At 40.7% G+C, this 20,686-nt stretch overlaps 1 long non-coding RNA gene across 2 annotated transcripts in view; it reads left to right on the top strand.

Moving 5' to 3' along the window:
- LOC308458362 overlaps window positions 1–20,686 on the top strand; it is a 55,535-nt gene that overhangs the window by 28,826 nt on the left and 6,023 nt on the right. For both annotated transcript variants that reach the window (XR_013977279.1, XR_013977280.1), the window contains exons 2-3: window positions 17,832–17,879; window positions 18,602–18,699. This is a non-coding gene — a long non-coding RNA (uncharacterized lncRNA). The remainder of the gene's footprint in view (window positions 1–17,831; window positions 17,880–18,601; window positions 18,700–20,686) is intronic.

The raw sequence follows: 20,686 nt of genomic DNA, 5'->3' as shown, positions 1-20,686 counted from the left end.
AAGCCCTGTTTACGAACAATTCGGTTTACGAACTCCGCAAAACCAGAAGTAGTGTCCTGGTTTGTGAACTTTACCTCAGTCTAAGAATGGAATCTGAATGGTGGAGGGGCACCACCAGCAGTGGGAGGCCTCATTAGGGAAAGCGCGCCTCGGTTTAAGAACGGTTTCAGTTTAAGAACAGACTTCCGGAACAGATTAAGTTCGTAAACCAAGGTACCACTGTATTCTAAAGCCATGAACAATGCATTGCAATAATCCATCTTGGACACTATCTAGAGTTTGAAAGTTATATCCACAAAATTCAATAGTACATACATAATCCCCAGGTAAATACATAGAATTGCATTCCTATGTATTCAGGATTATATTCCTATGTATTCCTATAACAGAGCACAAAATCCCAGAAACTAAACAAGCTTTCCTAAATCATCTCCACTTTTTTGTGGGGCTGGGTTGTGGTCAGGCCTCCTGGCCACTCCCCTCCCGCATCATGCTAGGGGAGACCCCGGCCATGCCGCGTAGCCAGGCAGCCAATCAGGTTGCTTTAGGGGTGTGGCCAGGGCCGATTTAAGCCGTGGCGTGACTCTGAGGCTTCCCTTTAGTTAATAAAAATTATACACTGCTTGATTGTTAAAAAAAAAAACCCTCAAAGCAATTTACAAAAGGATAAAACAATAAAATCCAGAAAAAAATACAACCATACTTTAAAACATGCTAAAGTTAAATTACTAAAACAGTTTAAAATTACCTCAAGTTTCTAAGCATCGGGGTAGTCTTTTCTAAACAAGAATGTTTTTAGCAGGTGCTGAAAAGAGTACAATGAAGGCACCTGTGTGATCTCAACAGGCAGGGTGTCTCAAAGTGTAAGGACCACCACACTTAAAGATTGACTTCTTACAAATGTGAAATGGGTGTTACGTGGCACCTGGGGCTGTGTAGTTACTAGATATTTTCTGTTCCTAAGTATCTGTAAAAATTACTTGCAACTAAAACCAGTGACTATTGCAGTGACTAGGAGTCTTGGTTGACCACAAACTTGACATGAGCCAACAGTGTGACGCGGCAGCTAAAAAAGCCAATGCAATTCTGGGCTGCATCAATAGGAGTATAGCATCTAGATCAAGGGAAGTAATAGTGCCACTGTATTCTGCTCTGGTCAGACCTCACCTGGAGTACTGTGTCCAGTTCTGGGCATCACAGTTCAAGAAGGACACTGACAAACTGGAACGTGTCCAGAGGAGGGCAACCAAAATGGTCAAAGGCCTGGAAACGATGCCTTATGAGGAACGGCTAAGGGAGCTGGGCATGTTTAGCCTGGAGAAGAGGAGGTTAAGGGGTGATATGATAGCCATGTTCAAATATATAAAAGGATGTCACATAGAGGAGGGAGAAAGGTTGTTTTCTGCTGCTCCAGAGAAGCGGACACGGAGCAATGGATCCAAACTACAAGAAAGAAGATTCCACCTAAACATTAGGAAGAACTTCCTGACAGTAAGAGCTGTTCGACAGTGGAATTTGCTGCCAAGGAGTGTGGTGGAGTCTCCTTCTTTGGAGGTCTTTAAGCAGAGGCTTGACAACCATATGTCAGGAGTGCTCTGATGGTGTTTCCTGCTTGGCAGGGGGTTGGACTCGATGGCCCTTGTGGTCTTTTCCAACTCTATGATTCTATGATTCTATGCTTTTAGTGGGGCAACAGCCATATTCCCATATATAGAAAAACATTTTAATATTGGCATTCTAGCTATTATTAGGAACAGAATGTCTGGTGTACTACAGATGATTTCTGTAATGTGGGTCAGTCTCTGTAGCCACTGTAAATCATTTGGAGATCTTTGGGTAACAAGTGACTAAAAAATCTAATAAACAATAATTACGATTATTTCAGGGGCACGTCACGCTGGGAATCTTAGGTGAGATACCCACAAGATGGAAGTTGACCTCCAATTCCATTCACAACATAGAGGCAGCTTAAGGTCCAAATAGTTTATTGTTGCAGAATAGAAAGGCTTCAGTAACACAGTTCTGGATGTTGATATATGCATACAACTTGTAGGCTTTTGACTTTGACAGATACATACATACAAGTACAAAGTATTTCTGTTGCTTCAGTAGTTCAAAACATAACACAGACTCCAACTGCCTTCTCAAAACTCTCCCTGACACTCACTGGCTGACTCCTGAGCTGACATGCCCTATTCATTTATATAGATGGCACTGCCATAACAACTGGCTTGACTGACCTTGCACCTGTTGGCTTATCTCATATATATGGGGTAATTTGTGCTCGTGAAGGAAATAAATCCCTTCCTTCAACAAGTCAGGGAGATCCTATGTGTGTCCTCTGTGAACGCTGGCCTATTAGAACATTAGGCTTTTGGATAAAAAGTGCAAGAATACTCTTCAGCATCAAGTTTTTGTGCTCTTCAAGCCAGGCATTCATGGATGTGTGTAAACGTTTCTCTTGCTTTAACTCCCTCAATAAGAGCAATTTGTTCATTTTCTCAAATGGCTTTGATTTAAGGGGAGGAGAAGATGAAGATCTGTCCAGCACTGCTGCCTTAGCCTTGAGGCAGAGCAGGTGTACCAGTTTGCCAGGCTTGGCCAAGATGCTGAGATGCCACCCATGCTGCAGGCCTTGTACTAGAGTGATTCATCTGGGTGGGGATGACAAGTGAGAGCTTTTGTATATAGTGGGATGAAAGAATAATCAGTGAATATGCAAGTGTGCTTGAAAGAGAGAAAAGTTATGAACTCTAGAGAAGAGATTATATGTACCAAAGAGAAGTAGAATTATGAAAGGCTTAGGATATTCTGCTCCCTCAAATGGCTGCACAGCAGATTATTTTAAAATGTCATAAAAAGTGTTGGAGTGCAATTCTTGGGTTGTCTGCTGCTTTTAGGCCCACAAAATAGTGTTATTATCTGGTGCCAAGGACAAATATTGTAAAGAGAGGAAGTGTTACATTAGCAGATTGCATATTGAGAAAAGGTAAACAGGGAAAGGAAACCAGTGGTTGCAATTATTGACAGAGCAATTAGTACTAGCAATCTTTCTTCCCTCCGTCAGAAAAAGCGTATTTTATTTTGTGGGATTTTTGAGGAGGAAATATTCTCAATTTTAAGAAAATAAATATATTTGAAATTGGCATGCAGCAATAATAACAAATCCTTAGTAGTTAACCTATTTATGGAAATAAAGCTTTCATTATACCACAGAGGTGGTATGAAAAACCAGGAGAATTTCTGTATATAAAGAAGCCCAAGTAGATGCTTTTATAATGGTTTCCTTTAAAGCATGGTTGTATTTTTGGCAAATTCCCAGCACTTTACTTTCAGCCAGGAGAGTCTATGCATAGCTCTTAACAGTACTTCTACGCACATCATTATATGGATGGGCCTTCAAAGGAGGGTTTGAAAATACCTTGGCCTATAGTTGCCCTTAGAGAATAAGAACATTGGTTTTTTTGTTGATTTTGACATCTAAGATTATATAAAAGAGGGTCTAATTGTGGCAAACTAGACTGGCTTGAATAATACAGTTGCTAAGTTTGCTTTGGTCTTCATACCAAATTTAGAATTATTTTGGGGTTTAATTTAAAAACCCAAAGAATCACAACATAAATTAACGAGAACTCATGCATGTCTTTAAAAAGTAAAAGCAGTGCCGCCTTTTTCCAATTTCTAAAAATGAGATATGAAAACTTCAGCACTTCATACTGTAACCTTGCTTCTCTATGGGGAGAAAATAAGCCTGTGTTATCTCATGGTGATGGGCCCATTCTTCATTCTCACTATTTGGTTTTTGAGAGCCTCTGAGCTTGAGATGCTCTAGTCAGATCAGTCAAAGCATTGCCAGCTTTTGTCCTTCATTTTTAATAGCAGTTAGGCATTTGCTTGAAATGATTTACTGTATTCAGTATAAGTTTCTGCTTATACTTAAAATAAAACATAACATATTGTTAAATGTAGCTAGAGGTTGTTGTGAAACATAAACTCTGGACAGACTTGCAATGTCATTTGTATATAATACCCTTAGCTTTTGAGTGCCTTCAGAGAGAGAGAGAGAGAGAGAGATTTTATAATGAGGAGGAGGTTGGTTAATGGGCAACAAAACCCATCATTGTATTGTTCCTTTTTCTTCACATTACCTGCATGAAATCCTGTGCCAATTCTCTTCCTTCATTTAATGTCCAGTTACTGTTGAAGGAAAGACTGTGCCAAGCTTTGGGATGGCTGAGCGTATAAGTTTATAGCCTACAACAAACTGGCCTACCAATGACTGGGCCAGCATTTCTGTGCCAGCAGGACCGCACCTTTTGCCTGATAAGCAATGTTTCTTTTGCCATGGCATGCACCATTTTATGACTACTTATACTAAACTTCATTTGACATTTTGTTGCCCATCACCCAGTTTTGTGAGGTCTTTCTGGAGCACTTCACAGTAAGAGATCAATAACCAAGATTTCTATCATTAGTTTAACAAAAAATTAGAAGCATGTAGGAGATTAGTATGGCTGTGCTATCATAGGGGTGGGGTGCAACTCCTTCCTTATGTTTTTCTCCTGATCTAACCCAGTATAGGAAACATCGAAAATTCAGCATGGACTGAAAAAAAGGCTTATTATGTGATCAGAATGATACCTGTAACATTTGACATGGGCGAAAATGAGGAAGTCTGTTTCTTTTAAAGGGCACTTCTTATATTCAACAGACACTGATGAAACAAAACGTATAAGGAATTTGGGGAGCCCTCTGTACTCTTTTTGCATTATGAAAATGGAGGGTCAAGTATAGTGGTGTCCTGGAACATGATTTTCATTTCCCCTGCAGATTCCAGGCATTGAAGGCCACTCCCTCTGGTGGCCTATGTGAATAATCAGTCACCAGAGAACAAAGCAAACTGATTGTCAAGCATTTTTCTGATTCTCAAAGCTTAATCAGACCAGTGAAAGAAAATATGAGAATATTTAGTGTGAATACTGCAAGAAATTAACTGTGGTGTTTCCTTTGTTCATTCATCTCTGGATGTAGAAGATCCTTTAAGCTGTAGCTCTAAATGTACCTCCTAGGAGAGGCAGGGGGTGGGGAAGTCACTGATAACCAGCAGAACCTATTCTGGAGTAGGCATGCTTAGAATTAGATTGGGGTGTTTTGCTGGAGTGGGAATGACAGATGCCAATCAGTTGCTTCAAAATAGGGATTTTTGTGTGTTTTTGATTAGCTTCTTAATTCAAACATGCACTCTCTAGTAGCAATCATATCCTGCTGAGTAGACAGATACATTCTTGCTGCTCATCTCTTTCTTCAGTGCCTGGCTATACTATTTCTAAGACTTTCTGTTATTAATGGCATTTTGCCACCATCGGAAGTGAGTGTCAAAATACTTCGATCATCCTTGAAGGCTGCTTCACAGTGATGAGAAAATTGGTCTGATTAATGTAAATGATACACTATTCAATGCACAGTGCATCAGTGATTGCTTTGGTTGCACTTTAATTCACCTGTACTTGTACATTATACTTCTCTGGCAGCAATTACCTCTCTCTTTGGTAGGAGAGGAATTGTATTATTTGAAAGAATGTGGAACTTTCCAGAAACTTGTTCTAAACCATGTTTTAGTTCTCATTAAGTACAGCTGCCTGTGAAGTGCTCCGATAATCTCTTCTTAAAAGGCACTGATGACAATGACTGCCCACATCTCAAAAACAAGACTCTGTGATTAATTATTAAACAGTTTAGCTCTTATCCAAACTGTTTCTGTCATTATAACTATTTTAAGAAAAATATTGGATGAATTCTGACAATGCTAGCCACAAACTTTGAAACTTATTCCAGCAGAGGGAGTGTTGGGAAATGGTTTTCTTTTCAACTGGTTATTGTAAGAGCTACTATGTAACTTTAAGAACTGGTGCCTGATTTTGTTTGTGTTCCTCTTCCTTTATATTTTCCCTGTTTTTCTTGCATATTTTAAATTGTAAAACTTGTAGGCAGTGGTTGTTTTGATTGTTGCTCTAGGTGTCCTTATATAAGCTGCTTTAGGAGTCCTTTTTTGGCTGACGAGCCAGGTAAAAATGCTTTAAATAAAAATAAGCATGTAAATGAATGCAACCTGCAGGGATTTCTAAGTATTACACATACTGTAATGTAAGTCTGCAGTTCTGAAACCAACAAGCATAGGGTGGAGATAAGGGTGGTCCGTCCCAGAAAACTACATGAAGTGCTTTCTGAAATATGTGTCAGCCATTCCACTAGCCAAGCACTGACATCTAAAGAGCCCTCTCAAAATCTGTCTGGTTTGGTCCTCATTCTCTGCATGCTTGAAAGATAAAGAGCAAGGGGGTACAGTTTCAGAAGCTAGTGTACAGTTAAGGGTGTGGCAATAATTCAGCAGGTTTCTTTTCTGAAAACGATACTGTATCTCTCTAGAAGTGGGCAATTATCCCAAACCCACTTTCTGCTCAGTTCTCTGATTTACTATCAGTTGTGGGGCAGGGAAGTTATTGGGGTCTGGATGTGCAAGCTAGCCAGGGGTGGTGGTGTTGTTGTTGTTTAGTCGTTTAGTCGTGTCCGACTCTTCGTGACCCATGGACCAGAGCACGCCAGGTACTCCTGTCTTCCACTGCCTCCCGCAGTTTAGTCAAACTCAAGCTGGTAGCTTCAAGAACACTGTCCAACCATCTCATCCTCTGTCGTCCCCTTCTCCTTGTGCCCTCCATCTTTCCCAGCATCAGGGTCTTTTCCAGGGAGTCTTCTCTTTTCATGAGGTGACCAAAGTATTGGAGCCTCAGCTTCAGGATCTGTCCTTCCAGTGAGCACTCAGAGCTGATTTCCTTAAGAATGGGTAGGTTTGATCTTCTTGCAGTCCATGGGACTCTCAAGAGTCTCCTCCAGCACCATAATTCAAAAGCATCAATTCTGGTGATCAGCCAGGGGTATGATAAGGTTAAGAATGGAAATCCTACTGGGAGCAAAGGCCATCTGTACTTGAATGTGTATCAGAATGATTGAAACACAATTCCTTAAAGTAAGAATATCAAGGATACTAAAGCAGAAATCCGTGTCTGTGGGATGAAAAAACATAAAACTGCAGATGTGAACTGTTCCTACCATCCATAGCCCTAGTAGCTAACATTCATTATATAGCCAAATGAGAGGTAATTGTACATTCAAGAGGGAGAGTTGTGGAAAAGGATTGGCAGCCCAAATCTACAGTCTGGTATTGGTGGGGTTTTGACCCACCAGCAAAGAAGTGAAATTGATTAGATTTGTCATAATTGGTAAATAAAATCTTAGATTCTCCTAGTTATGTTCTCCATATACAGATATTTTCTTGGTCTGTCTTGGATATGTGTGGATCCGTCTCATCTGTCTGGGAATGTTCAGGGATGCAGGAGAGGATATATTGTTTAATTATATCCTTTCCAACTTGTGTTAACAAGTTCCACAATTTAGCAGAGTAACATTCACCTCTTTAAACTTATAGTAGATGCGTTTGCTCAGGCTTGCTAAACCCTCTATAATACGTTTTAAAGGTAATTCCCCTTTAGTCCCTCATAAAAGATAAGACACGACACAGTCTTCTATAAAAGTATAAAAAGTGTTTACTCACTCACATTCTGTTCACAATTGGATCCCAGAAGGCAGACGTAGCTTAGAAAAGTAATATATCTGGAAACCATCCCATAAAGAGACAGTCTCTTTGTCCTCTCTTGGCTGGAAGCCAAGAGAGCATCTTTAGGCTAAGCAGATGTTGCTTCTTCAACGAATGTAGTCAGAGATGGCGGCCAGTCCTATGCTTTTGTTACCTGCACAGGTGAGGCCACGCCCACCTCTAGTCACATGCAGAGGAAGTCTGTCCCAGCTTAGGAGAAACAGGAAGTTCCGACTGGCTGGTCCAGACATCCCTTTTATGTCCACTCTAGGGATGTTGTACTTGACTGCTCTTGTGTTTCACATCCCACAATCTGTCATCCAAAATCCTGTGTCCTAGCACCATCTTACATGTGAAAGAACCTGTGTTTCTTTCCTACTTGTGAATTATATGTTGTGAAATGTTCTTTGTTACATGCCCCAAAACATAAACTCTAACCCCCCTCAATAAGTCAGTTTTAAGATTTTACCACTTGTTCAAGGGACGGTCACAGGCCTTAATACAAACTTTCCACATAATTAATCACATACAGTGGACTGTTCACCAGTCAAATCATTGATATACCAGCTGTTCTTGACATTTGAATATCTGTGATTCCCCCACTCCTATTCTATTTGAAGACTTTAACCAGATGCAGACTCTATGACTTCAACATCAGCCATGCATTTAACAACTCCCTCCCAAATCTGTTTACCATTTAACCTGACAAAGATTTCAGGAGCACACAAAAGCTTTTGGTAATATTTTGGTTGGTGTGGTAATAGTATTGATTTTTAGCTGTTTCTTACGGGGCCATTCTTACGAGGCCAACATGCTCCTTTTACTTTTTAAACAATATGATCGACTTTTCATATGTCGTCACAAAGTACATTGCAGAATATGGGCATAATATTGGATGTTATTAATAGAGAACATTAATTGTTTTGCCTGGGAGGAACATCAAAACGGTTGCAAATAATTTTAGGACTGATAAATAGATGCAAATATAAGAAGGGCTTGCTCAGGGGATTTTTCAGTAGCCAGACGGTGCTGGTTGTACTTTATCAGGGGAAAAGATATAACTTAAGATCAAGCAAATGTAACTTTGTGTGGCTTGAACAAGCCATTCCTAAAATATAAAATTGTCGGATGATTCATGATTACACAGATATGCAGATGATATACTTAGTAACTAATACAGAGATGGAGAATAAGAGGCAAAGAGTTGACTAATCTGGGGTTATGAGGCAGAGCAATGAAAGAACCAGGAAGATTCTTTGAATGACTGACTGACTGACTGACTGACTGAAGAAATTCATATGCAAAGCAATAGGGAAGCCAATCTTATGAGAGTGAGAAATGGTTGAGATTGCAATAATAATCAAGACAGAAATAGGAGAGGTAACACATAGTCAGCCTGTCAAAATAGGTCACACTGTCTGGGGTTGTCTGTAATCCAGCCCTGTATTTTACCCCCAACCCCCACCCTGATCCCATTAATCAATCCTTGGGTTCCTACTGAACCCACCATGTTTTATTTAAGAATATAAAAATTTCCCTGTTGCAATGGACATAGGCTGATGCCTATCAACAAAATAATCCTGAACAAGATAATAGATGGTAAAGGATCTCAAGAGCCAAGGAATGGGAGCATCTTTAAAGTGGGCAAAGCCTTTGTTCAGAGCCTTTGTGTGAGCCATGACTGAGTAAAAAGTATTGTTAAATACTGAATTAAATACAACAGAATCAGACTCTAACTTGTGTCTCCATAAACTAAGATTTTCACCATGAGTACTCCCGAATCCATAAAAGGAAAACATCAAATACTTTTTCAGAATAAGGACAGGTTATAGGGATATAATACTGAGCAAAGGATATGGGGAAGGAAAGGTGCTTCAAACATTTTGGTTAGCCCAACCATATATTGGAAATGTATGGAAAGCAGAGGGCAGACCCAGCCTTCTCAGGAAATGCTTAGAAATACAGTCTTTTAAGAAAACCCAACTGGAGTACACCATAAAAGCAGGCCAGGAAAGTAACAATGAAAGATATAAAACCACACAGGGGTGTATAGGTTAGACAGGAGAAGGGCACTGACTCCACGCATGTGTTTAGTATGCAATTGAGCCAGAAAAAGATAACTGATGCCGTGTGGTGGAGGAGGTAAATAAGTGCAACAATTTACTAGCATCTAGATGAGCAAATATGGGTTTGTTTTGTAGTTCATAATATCATATAATAGTTCAACACAAAAATGGTGGAGACAATGAAAGAGGAGTGAGTTTGGCCCAGTTAGGATACTGAAATACTGAAAATCAAGGCATGGCTGAGAATTTAGCAAAATTGTCTCTCTTTTCTGGTGTGTCTAGATTGCTTCTTATTGATGCATCATGGTCTTGTGCAGGTCGTGAAACTAAACAAATGCTGTGGGAACTTTCTGTGTTAAGTAATTGATTTCTCAATGTTAGCACTCATTCTACATACCCAATTATGTGTAGAAAACTGCAGCTTGATACCTTGACTGGTTACTTAGGGTTATACCTTAAGGCTGTCATTAGTAGAGTTTTGTGCTACACCTGTCAGACTTGTTTGCAAATACTATATGAAAACAAGCTGCAGCAGATTTTAGAATGCATTCCCCCAGCAATAGCAAACTGTAATGTCATCAAAACACATTCAAATAAAAAGGGTTTTGAAAGAATGTTACAATTGCCTTAAATCTGGCTTTCATAAGACTGTGGTTTCCAGGTTCTGCTGAGAACATGCAAGAACCCCAGGAAATCTAGTGAGAGGCCCACAAAGCTTCTGTGAGATTTCACGGGGCTCTTGCAATATCTTGTTGGAGCCTGGAAGCCCCCACAGCTGTGGCAGGGGGTGTACCTGTGTGGGTGCCCACAGAGGCATCCCTTGAATTCTGCCACCTGAGGTGGTTGACTCTGTCTGCCTCATGGGCCAGCAGTGAGAAGCTAAGTTGTTGAAGGGGTGCATAGCTGTGTATGGCAGTGCCACAATTAACGGTGTTTGGGGCAGAGGAGGTTGGACAGACCAGGAAAGGGTAAAGCGTCATAAACCACTTTGTGCTATCTGTCTTCAGCATCAGAGCTCCTTGTAGAAAATGTTGGGAAACTTCCAAGTTTGAGGGCGCTGTTTTTAAACACCCATGTCAGTTAAAAATACAATTTCGGGGTTGATCCTGGATGAGAATTAAAGACTGATTTAATGCATACTGAGTCATGGGTCCAGATTTAAGCTGATTTAAGCTGAGAGAATAGGACTATTTAACTTGATCTTGGAGCTATGGTGGGAATGCTTCTAAAGGAAGTAAAACTTAGCTCTGTCAAACCTTCCTTACATGGATGAAGTTCTTGAGCATGCTGTCTCATCTCAGCTCCAGGCATTTACTATTTCATATCTGTTATTTAATTCAGCCTTCACTAAGTTGGTGCCCTTAGATGGAACTACAGCTCCCATCAGCCCCAGTTAGTAGGGACAGTGGTCAGGGGTGATGGGAGTTGTAGCGCAGCAAAACCTGGAGGACCACAGGTTTCCCCACCTTATGCTGTACTGAGTCAAGTCAGTTTATTGTGTTTTAGTAGACAGCCATTATACCCATGAAAATGACAACAACAACAACAACAACAACATTTCTGCTCTTAACTGTTAAAGGATAAATAATTTCCACCTTTAATAGCACTAATTTGTAGAGCCTTAGCAAGAAATTTAGATATTCTTATGAATTTAATCCGTTCCAGAAGTCTGTTCTTAAACCAAAGCCATTCTTAAACCGAGGCACACTTTCCCTAATGAGGCCTCCCACCGCCAGTGCCCTTCTACTGTTTGGCTTCCGTTCGGAAACTGAGGTAAAGTTCACAAACCGGGACACTACCTCTGGTTTTGCGGAGTTCGTATACTGAATAGTTCGTAAAACAAGGCTGTTCTTAAACCGAGGTACCACTGTATACTTCTCTACAATGGACAGCAAAAAAACAAGTCTTTGCTGGGGATGACCTTCCCTTCTGTGATCTTAACAATGAGTAAATATAGACATGAGTTGCATCTTCTATTGACACAGAGTTGCAACCACAAACACTGTCCTTAAGAATTCCTTTGTGCTGGCCCATCCAATCTGCTAGTGAAAGGACATTTGATTTTGCCTGTGTGAAGACTACCCTCATTTTAACGTTTGGTAGGTCTGAAATCCCAGCATTTGCTACCAAGATGTTTATTGATTGTGGTAAATAAAGGAATGCAGGTAGGCTACTGGGTGGGCACAGGGTGAGCTCATTCTGTTGACGAAAGAAAAAGTGCCAGTCTGGTTGCTGAACCTGGGTGCATTTTCTCTTGTCTCTCTTCTCTCTGGTCCCCACCCCAAAAAGCAGCAAGCATTACAGCTAGGGACAATCCAAGCCACTGTGTTTCTCTGCTGTTGTTTCTGGCTTTCTGCTGTGGCTTCCACCTTTATGCTGTCACACATATAGCAATGGAAAGCATTCAGACTGGGGGCAAACCAAGGCTTGCCTTTCCATAAACAAAGTGTAATAAATCAACAGAACTGTTCAGACTGTGGTGTATCCATCACACATGTGTATTATCAAGAGTCAAGGGCCTTCTCAGCAGTGGCGTCCACCCTGCGGAACGCCCTCCCGTCAGATGTCAAAGAAATAAATAACTATCTGACTTTTAGAAGACATCTGAAGGCAGCTCTGTTTAGGGAAGTTTTTCATGTTTGATGTTTTACCGTGCTTTCAATATTCTGTTGGGAGCCACCCAGAGTGGCTGGGGAAACCCAGCCAGACGGGCAGGGTAAAAATAATAAATTATTATTAAATTATTATTATTATAGCTTCATAATAATCACTCACAGTTGTTTGCAAAGGATGCAAAACCCCAGGCACTCAGTAGCCATGGGCCATTTAAAAGTTGGGGCCTGGTAACTGTGTTACTGAAGAGAGTAGGAAGCAGGTTTCTTCTTCCATGTAAGCCACGGTTTGTAGGACCTGACCATGCTGCTTCCTTTTAATATAAAACATTTCTCTTGCCATCTATCTTCTCCCCTACCTCCACATTTCTACTACTCATTTTTCCACCATGTTTTTTTTTGTACATATCTTCCTTAGATCCAAAACACTTCTCTCCATATTTATTTTTTTCTCTCCTTTCCACAATATTTTATTTCTCATTCCTCTCCCCATCTCCTGCAGTTTTAACATGTATTTGAGATGATTAGCAAAATCAAGTGTCCCTCACACTCAATTTTTTTGTAGGGTTCAAGTAGGTTCCAAGAATTGTTCTGGCACATCATTGCTCCCTTTCCCCCACCCTTCTTTTTGCTGGATTGTGCATGCTAGTTAACCTGCATCTGTGTAGTTTACAAGAAACTCCATCTTGACAGGGCAGCTAGTTTGTATGTACACCTTTGCAGGATCTCAGCTGCATCTCTAACTCTGCCACACCTAATTGAGAGGAGTTTTAATTATTCCACAGTCTCCAGTGCAGGGGAGTCAGGCTGGGGTGAGGAGGATGGGATTGGCAGCAAGATAGCTGGAGGGAATTGGAATACATATTACCTAAGGGAGTGGTATCCTCAGTCTTCATCTACTTTAATTCCCTCACCAGACACATCAAACAATAACGCTGTAGGGCTTGAAAAAATTGGGGCAAGGCAGCAGGGGCAGTGGGTGGCAGGCAATGACAGCCTGTCTAAATATCTGAGTGGCAGACAATTGAAAGGAAACAACTTTGCTGCATGGCCAGTGCAGGCAAAACTATGTGTGGTAATTAATTGTTGGGGCTGTTTTTTGTTTTTAAACAAAGAAAAGTTTGATAATTGGACTAAGCTGCTCGGCCATAGGTGAACTCGGAAGGGAGAATTTATTTGGTATGACATTTCCCAAAGTCCAATGAAATCCGATTGCTCCCCTGTAATTATAGTGATTAGTTTTAAAACTTGTACCTTACTGCCCGCTTTTTTGCACTGAATGTAGGAAGTGGGGGGAACACTACAAAAGTGGTGGGGCCAACACTAAAGGAGTAATTTGTATTTGTGCTTAAAATGTGACTTGGAATTTGGAAGTGATAAGCTTCTGAATGCCAGTTCCCGCCAACTGCAAGTGGGGAGAGTGCAATTGCACTCAGGTCCTGCCTGCAGCTTTCCAATAGGCATCCCGTGAGAGCAGGATGTTGCACTAGATGGGTCTTGGCTTGATCCACCAGGGCTCTTCTTATGTTCATATCCACATAAAGCAATAATGTCCATTAACATTTTCTGTATATTCTGGATGTTTTTTAAGCCTTTGTGCCCAACAAGCCCTCGCACAGCTGCAAAAAAACAAGAGTCCAATCAAATGATTAGCTTCCAAATATAGAAGACTTTATCTCATCAGAATATACCATTGCAAACAGACTTAAATGCTTGTCCCTCAACGTCCTTTTTTAAAATTACAATAGGCTATTCTTATGCTAACCAAAAGGGCAAACATACAGCTAATTTTCATAACAAGCTCTTTTAAGTGATTAGCAATCTGTAAAGAGATCTGTGCTGACTGGAAAAATACTAGATTCACTGGACTTGCTCGTCTAAGAGCTTAGTGGTAGACCATCTGCTTTGCAACCAGAAAGTCCCCAGTTCAATCCCTGCCTGACATCCACTGGTAGGGCTGGAAAACACTCCCTGTCTGAAATCTGGGGAGTTGATGCCTGTCAATATGGACAATACTAAACTAGATGGACCAATGGTCTTCCTCTCTCTGTGTGTTTCTAAGTGCTTGTCTGCATTGCTTTCCTTATCTAACTAATAATGGTACTATCCATTCTGCTTGATAAAAGTTTAGTTCACCAGTAAGCATCTGGGTTTCGCAGAGTAGTTTTACTGACATTTCCTTATAAACATGGAGTCCTACTTGTCAATAGGCAGAAAATGAGCTAGGATCTAGTTCCCTTCGGTCACAAGAGTAGAAAGTTAATACATAGCAGCCCAGGCCTAGATATCTTGCTGTCTTCCTAAGGACTCAGCTACACAGGTCAATTTATAATGTTAAAATGCATTATAAAAATGTGACACCAGATGGCGCTGTAGAGCAGAATCCAAAGTCAATGGCAGATTGCCTTGGCAGCTTTTCCCCCCATAGCATTTTTTAATAGTGTTTTTTATATCTGTGTAGATACAGCCAGTGCAACTTAAGTGGTGATATAACAACAGGACTTGATAGGAGAGCAAAATGATCTTGACATTTTGAGTTTTGCATGCCGTCTAGCAGTCTGAAGACCCAGGGGTCCTGTTATACAGACATGTAACCTGGACGTATATTTTGCCTCTCTTGAGTTGCTTTTAAAAGGGCCTTAAAGACTTTTATATGCCAGACTGCTCCAGATTGCTGATTCTGGTGTGATGTTTTGAAACTGTCATTGTGCTTTGTTTTATCTCTGAAGTCCTGGACTAAAATGTTGGTGTCTTCAACTTAATGTATTTCATACTGTATTTTCTATTTTTAAATATATGATGGTCTTTATGATCTTGCTTTTAAAATGTGTTTATACTAGTTTGGGCTATACTGTAAGGCACTTTGTGTTGACCATTTGCAGAATACTTATCATAAATATGTAAACAAACATCTGTGCATATATGAAAAATTCCTTGTGGGATTAGAGAGATTGTATACAAAAGGCTCATGACCTGAACAGTTTTCTGTTTGTTTCAGTGGAGGGTGAAACTCTAAATATCCATTGTGTTGATAGCATTCTGACATTTTGCAAGATTGTATTTGTGATGTTTTAAGATATGAAGTAAATTACTTAGGTTGCTTTTTTTAATGTAAAGCAGTATAGAAATTTTCTAAATGCGCACAGTGGATGGGTCTTACAACCCCTACACAGGCAACTGCAAAGGCAAACAAATAATAATGATGTCATAGGAGCCAGCTCCTAGGGGCTTCACCCCCCCAATAAAATATTCCCAAGTTGATGGGCATTGCCATTCAAATGGTGTATGTGAAATGTGTCATGTGATTATGCTGGGCGGGGCTTACCTGGGCCCCTCCAATATTTTATTCAAGTTGGCACTCCTGAATGATGTTATTACCTAATGGTACCTCGGAAGAATTGCACCACCTCCCCCATTTTCTTTTGTTAAATTCTTCAAGCTGCATTAGAGTGATATTTTAAAATAATAGAAAAAGAGGGATTTTGTTAAAGATATCCGCAAATAAAGAAATAGAAATGATCTAAATAAAATATATAAGCAGAAATCAGCAGAGCACCCCTATGGTGTGAGCTTTCTGTGTGCATAACAGTAAATGTAGGCCTCTGACAGGGCAAGTAGATGTGAGGGTTTTATTTTAAATCGCTTGCTGGGTTTGACCCATTGAGACATACTTTGATCACCATTACGAGCAGTCTGGAACTGCGAGGGCTAGAAAGTAATTAAAAAAAACAAAATCTGAACAAGTGCTCAAGTCTTCACAGACCGCAAGTGAGGCGAAGTCCCCTCTCCTCAGCAGCCAGTCCATGCAGCCATGAACTTCAAATGGGAGTCACGCCTGCTGCACTGAGATCAGCATTTGGCATTTAATCCGAAAGAAATCCTGAGGCGAGCCTTTCTTGACTCCTCCATTAACTCAGAAATGAGTTTTGCCCCTTGTCGCTTTTATTTGTCTCCAACACTAACAACATTTTCATGGTTGTTATAAACAGATAAGCAAACCTAAAATCAACTCCAAATGCCCCACAATGTCAGGGTGTTTTTGTTTTGCTAGGCTCTTGTTTCCCAGGCGCCAGGCCTGTAGTGCGTTTTTCTTCCTAGTGATTTATGACGCTGCTTTTCCTGTTTAGTTAACGATGATTCTTGACAATTTAACTCAACAGGCAAATTTGAGGTACATCTGAAAAATAAAACAGTCGTTTGAGGGATTCATACTGAGGGGTGATTTACAAGCGCCAAGACTAGCCTCAGTCACTTGGGATTTTGCCACAGGTGCCATTTAAGGTGATATTTTCTCCACAAGTCGAGTTATGGCATCATGCTTTTCTAGCACTCTGGGACACATTCTGATGCCAAGGTGAACTCAAGGGAGAGACTAGCTTTTTTAGCCCACCACAAATGCAACAACATTAACCTTATTTAAATTTCTACAGTTGTATCTCGGGTTAAGAACTTAATTCGTTCTGGAGGTCCGTTCTTAACCTGAAGCACCACTTTAGCTAATGGGGCCTCCTGCTGCCGCCGCCGCGCGATTTCTGTTCTCATCCTGAAGCAAAGTTCTTAACCTGAAGCACTATTTCTAGGTTAGCGGAGTCTGTAGCCTGAAGCGAATGTAACCTGAAGCATCTGTAACCCGAGGTACCACTGTAATCCCAATGCAGATGTGCACGTGTCATATGTCATATATGTAAAGCACATGACTTGCCACAAAAAATCCTGGGAGCTATAGTTTGTTGAGGGTGTTAGGAATTGTAGCTCTGTGGGAACTAAATTTCCCCAGATTCTGTGTGGGAAGGGAGCCATGTGCTTTAAAGGTATGGTATATACACCGCCTCAGAATGCCTCCAGTGATTACATCAAACTAATCAATATCAAGGTTAGAACAAATCTGTCTTAGTTATATAGAAAGCTATTAACTGCATACACAGCATTCATTTAAATGACATGGTTTCTCCCAAAGAATCATGGGAACTGTAGTTTACCAACAGAGCTACAGTTGCCAGCACCCTCAACAAATTTCTGCTCCCAGAATTCTTCGGGGCAAGTTGTGTTTAAATGTACAATGTGTATATGAAGCCATTCTGAGTGTGTTTTGGGGTGAGGAGCTGACTGGCGGGAACAGGGGCTGCCAGCATGGCACCTGCAAACCTCCCCTGGCACACATAGGGTCCTCCCTGAAATTAGGCTTGAAAAAAGCATTCTGTTGTAGCCAATATAATAAATTGTGTGGGCTTGGTTGCTGTGTGTGTTGCCCAGGCTGCAAATGTGTCCATGAGCCCAAAAAGGTTGGTGATCTCAGGGCCTAGACATATCTGTTGAAGGCATATAAACAGTTGAAGCATACGCAGAAGATTACATCTGTTCAGCTCTGACGTGAGTATCCGTAACATGTCAAAAATGTGACAGCAGAGGAGTGAGCGCATTGAAGTCATCCTTTCCACAGCACTGGGGCGGAAATCATGTTGTTTCTGTGCCTTGAGACTTAACCGCTCATTTTTTATGCAGGCTATCCTGTCCACTTTGACTCATCTCCTCACATGTGAACCTAGTGAGGTAAGACTGTCCAAAGTGCCTTTATCTATGTCCCACTGCAATTCCTGCGGTGAACCTCTTGGTATCAGCCTCTTTATGGAAACAGGGAGGACAATGAAGGCCCTGAAAGCCTAGCCAAAAGGAAGGGTGACTATATTTTAGAAAAAGCACCTTTTTATATTCTAGTGTTCAAAAACAGTCGAGTTTTCAATATGCACACTGTTTAAAATCTGGAAATGTTTGCATAACTAAAGTAGAATTTTAAAAACTACAGCTGGTTTACAGATTGGCCTTCTCACATGCTCTGCTCGTCCAAATAGGCTATAGCTTAATAAAACATACACACCAAAATTCACATGACCAACTACAATGGCAGAAAACTGTGTGCTAAGTTCAGAGTTATCCAGGACTCTTCCTCAGGCTGGATGGTAAACAGAGCAAGAGTAATGTTTGGTGGGGAAAGTTGTCTGCTGTTGGAGTCACAGTGTCTGTCCTTAGTCACAGTCTTAAGGTGGGGTGTGGGAGGAGATAGCAGGCATTCAAACAAAGATGTGCTAAGTGCTATACAGGTTTTGATTTGTGCCTAGGACTGCTGGAAAGAAGAAACATGCCATGCCATGGCTGATCCCCCATTTTAAAAAATATAAATATAGTGTAATAGTTCAGACATAAGGGCAAGTAGTTTTTGGAGTTTTAAGATCTGTGAAATTCAGGTGCTGAAGTGATTTTATCTTCTTCTGCAGGTTTTATGCCATGTCAGATTAGATTTTACGGTTTTTTAAAGAAAACGATCCAGAAAACCTGGGTGATGGAGTGCCACATAAACACAACAACAACAACGGTAGTAGTAGTAGTAGTAATAATAATAATAATTTTTTAATGGTTTGTGCTGATGAAAGCAGGAGGAGGGAGCACATGACTACACGGCTCATGCCCATGATACCAAACTATGGTTTAGAATTACATCTAGGATCTAAACTGAATTCTGATGTTAACTGCAGTAACTTTTTGGAGAAAGAGTCTAGCACAGCAAATGCCATTTTCTTTGTTTTTTTACAACATGGAAAACTGTCAAGACCGGCCTTAAATTGCTGGTGTGGCACAGCTGAACTCCACAGTATCAGCCTTGCCACAAATGGTTTCATTTTGTGCAAAATGTACCAAAAGGGTCATTACTAGAATAGATCTGCTAAAGTGCTTCAAGCAAATTTGTGCAGAACAATTCCTGGACATTTGGCTTGTTAAATGTTTTCAAAAGTTTGTTAAAAACTGACTTTTGGAGATGATATATGTAAAAACAAAGGTGGTGGTGGTGACTCAGAGCTGAAACAGAGTTCACTCCCAGCAACTGAGACGGTAGGCTACTTCATATTCTCATTAGCCACCTTCATTTAGAACAGTTGTATATACTCTAAAAATTACTATATACCTCAGCCCCCCCCCAAAGACCCTGATTCAAATGTGTAATAAGTCATTGATGAAGAATATATACATTGGCTTGGATCCTAAGCTTCCACAAGCAGAAGGGTTTAATCTACAGTCGTACCTCAGAAGTTGAACGGAATCTGTTTGACTTCCAAAATGTTTGGAAACCAAAGCACAGCTTCTGATTGGCTGCAGGAAGCTCCTGCAGCCAATCGGAAGCCGTGGAAGCTGCGTCAGACACTCAGGTTCCAAAGAACGTTCGGAAACCGGAACACTCACTTCTGGGTTTGCTGTGTTTGGGAGCCAAAACGTTCGACTCACAAGGCGTTCGGGATCCAAGGTATAACTGTACTCATGTTTGTGACTGAGATCCAGAGGAGGAGGCCATTTTTGCCAGCCCACCCCCACCATCTCTTATGCTGCTCCAGAGGATGCCCAAATCATTTGAAGCAGATTTTATGGGAGAGTTACACATTAGGTTGTAAGAGCAAGGGACCATCCATAAGAATCACCTCCCTCCCACCCAGCCCCGATTCCACTGGTGGGAGTGTTACAGGAGCAGAACTCTGCTCAGAATATGTTGCTGCCTGCAGGAGCAAATTTAGGGTTCAAGCCATGGTTATTTGTTCATAGAGTTTGCAGGTCTTGATTTATTTCTGACTGAAGATGTCTATGCTGGACTACTATATGCCCAGGTATAGTTGTACAAAAATGATGTACTAATTATAAGTAGGACATGACACTGAATGCTAGTTGCACCTTTACAAAAACCTTTTCAAAAGGGTTAGGGTGGTGGTTGTTTTTGGATGGTAAAGCAAGGTAAATATACTTCTTTTATGTTTAGAGTGACCTCTGAAATGTCTTCAGTCCTCCCCCTCCTGAATTTTATTAGTTAATCGATAAGACATGATACAGAGTATGGTTGTTATCATCATAATCGCACCCTTGAGAACTTTGAGGCATGAACTATTACCTTTTGATAACACACATGGGAATGGCTTCATTTAGATTATGAGACAATTTTATAGGAGGGGGGAAATGGGCTCTTCTGTTGGAAGAAAGATGAAGCTGGCCATTTAAAATTAGCAGCCATTTCTATTGAGCTGATAGATTAACTTCCCCTTGTAGATTGCTCAAAGTCAAACAGAACCCATCCCCCTGTCTGAACAGCTACAGAGGAAAAGCCATTTATATGTGACATGACTGAAAGTCACTTTTAGCTTCATATGTATGCCTTGAGGATAATTAAATTGCAAATATGAAGAGAATGTAGCAGCAACAAGATGACTAAAATGGAAAGATGTGCACTAGAGCATTTCCTCTGCAATAAGACTGCAGTTTTACATATCACTTGTTATATGAAATATACAGCATACTCACAGCTGCTCATTGCAGTTTACTTC

This window comes from Podarcis pityusensis (assembly GCF_964106645.2).
Source record: "Podarcis pityusensis genome assembly, chromosome: 11".
NCBI lineage: Eukaryota > Metazoa > Chordata > Lepidosauria > Squamata > Lacertidae > Podarcis > Podarcis pityusensis.
This window is presented reverse-complemented; position numbering and strand designations above follow the sequence as displayed.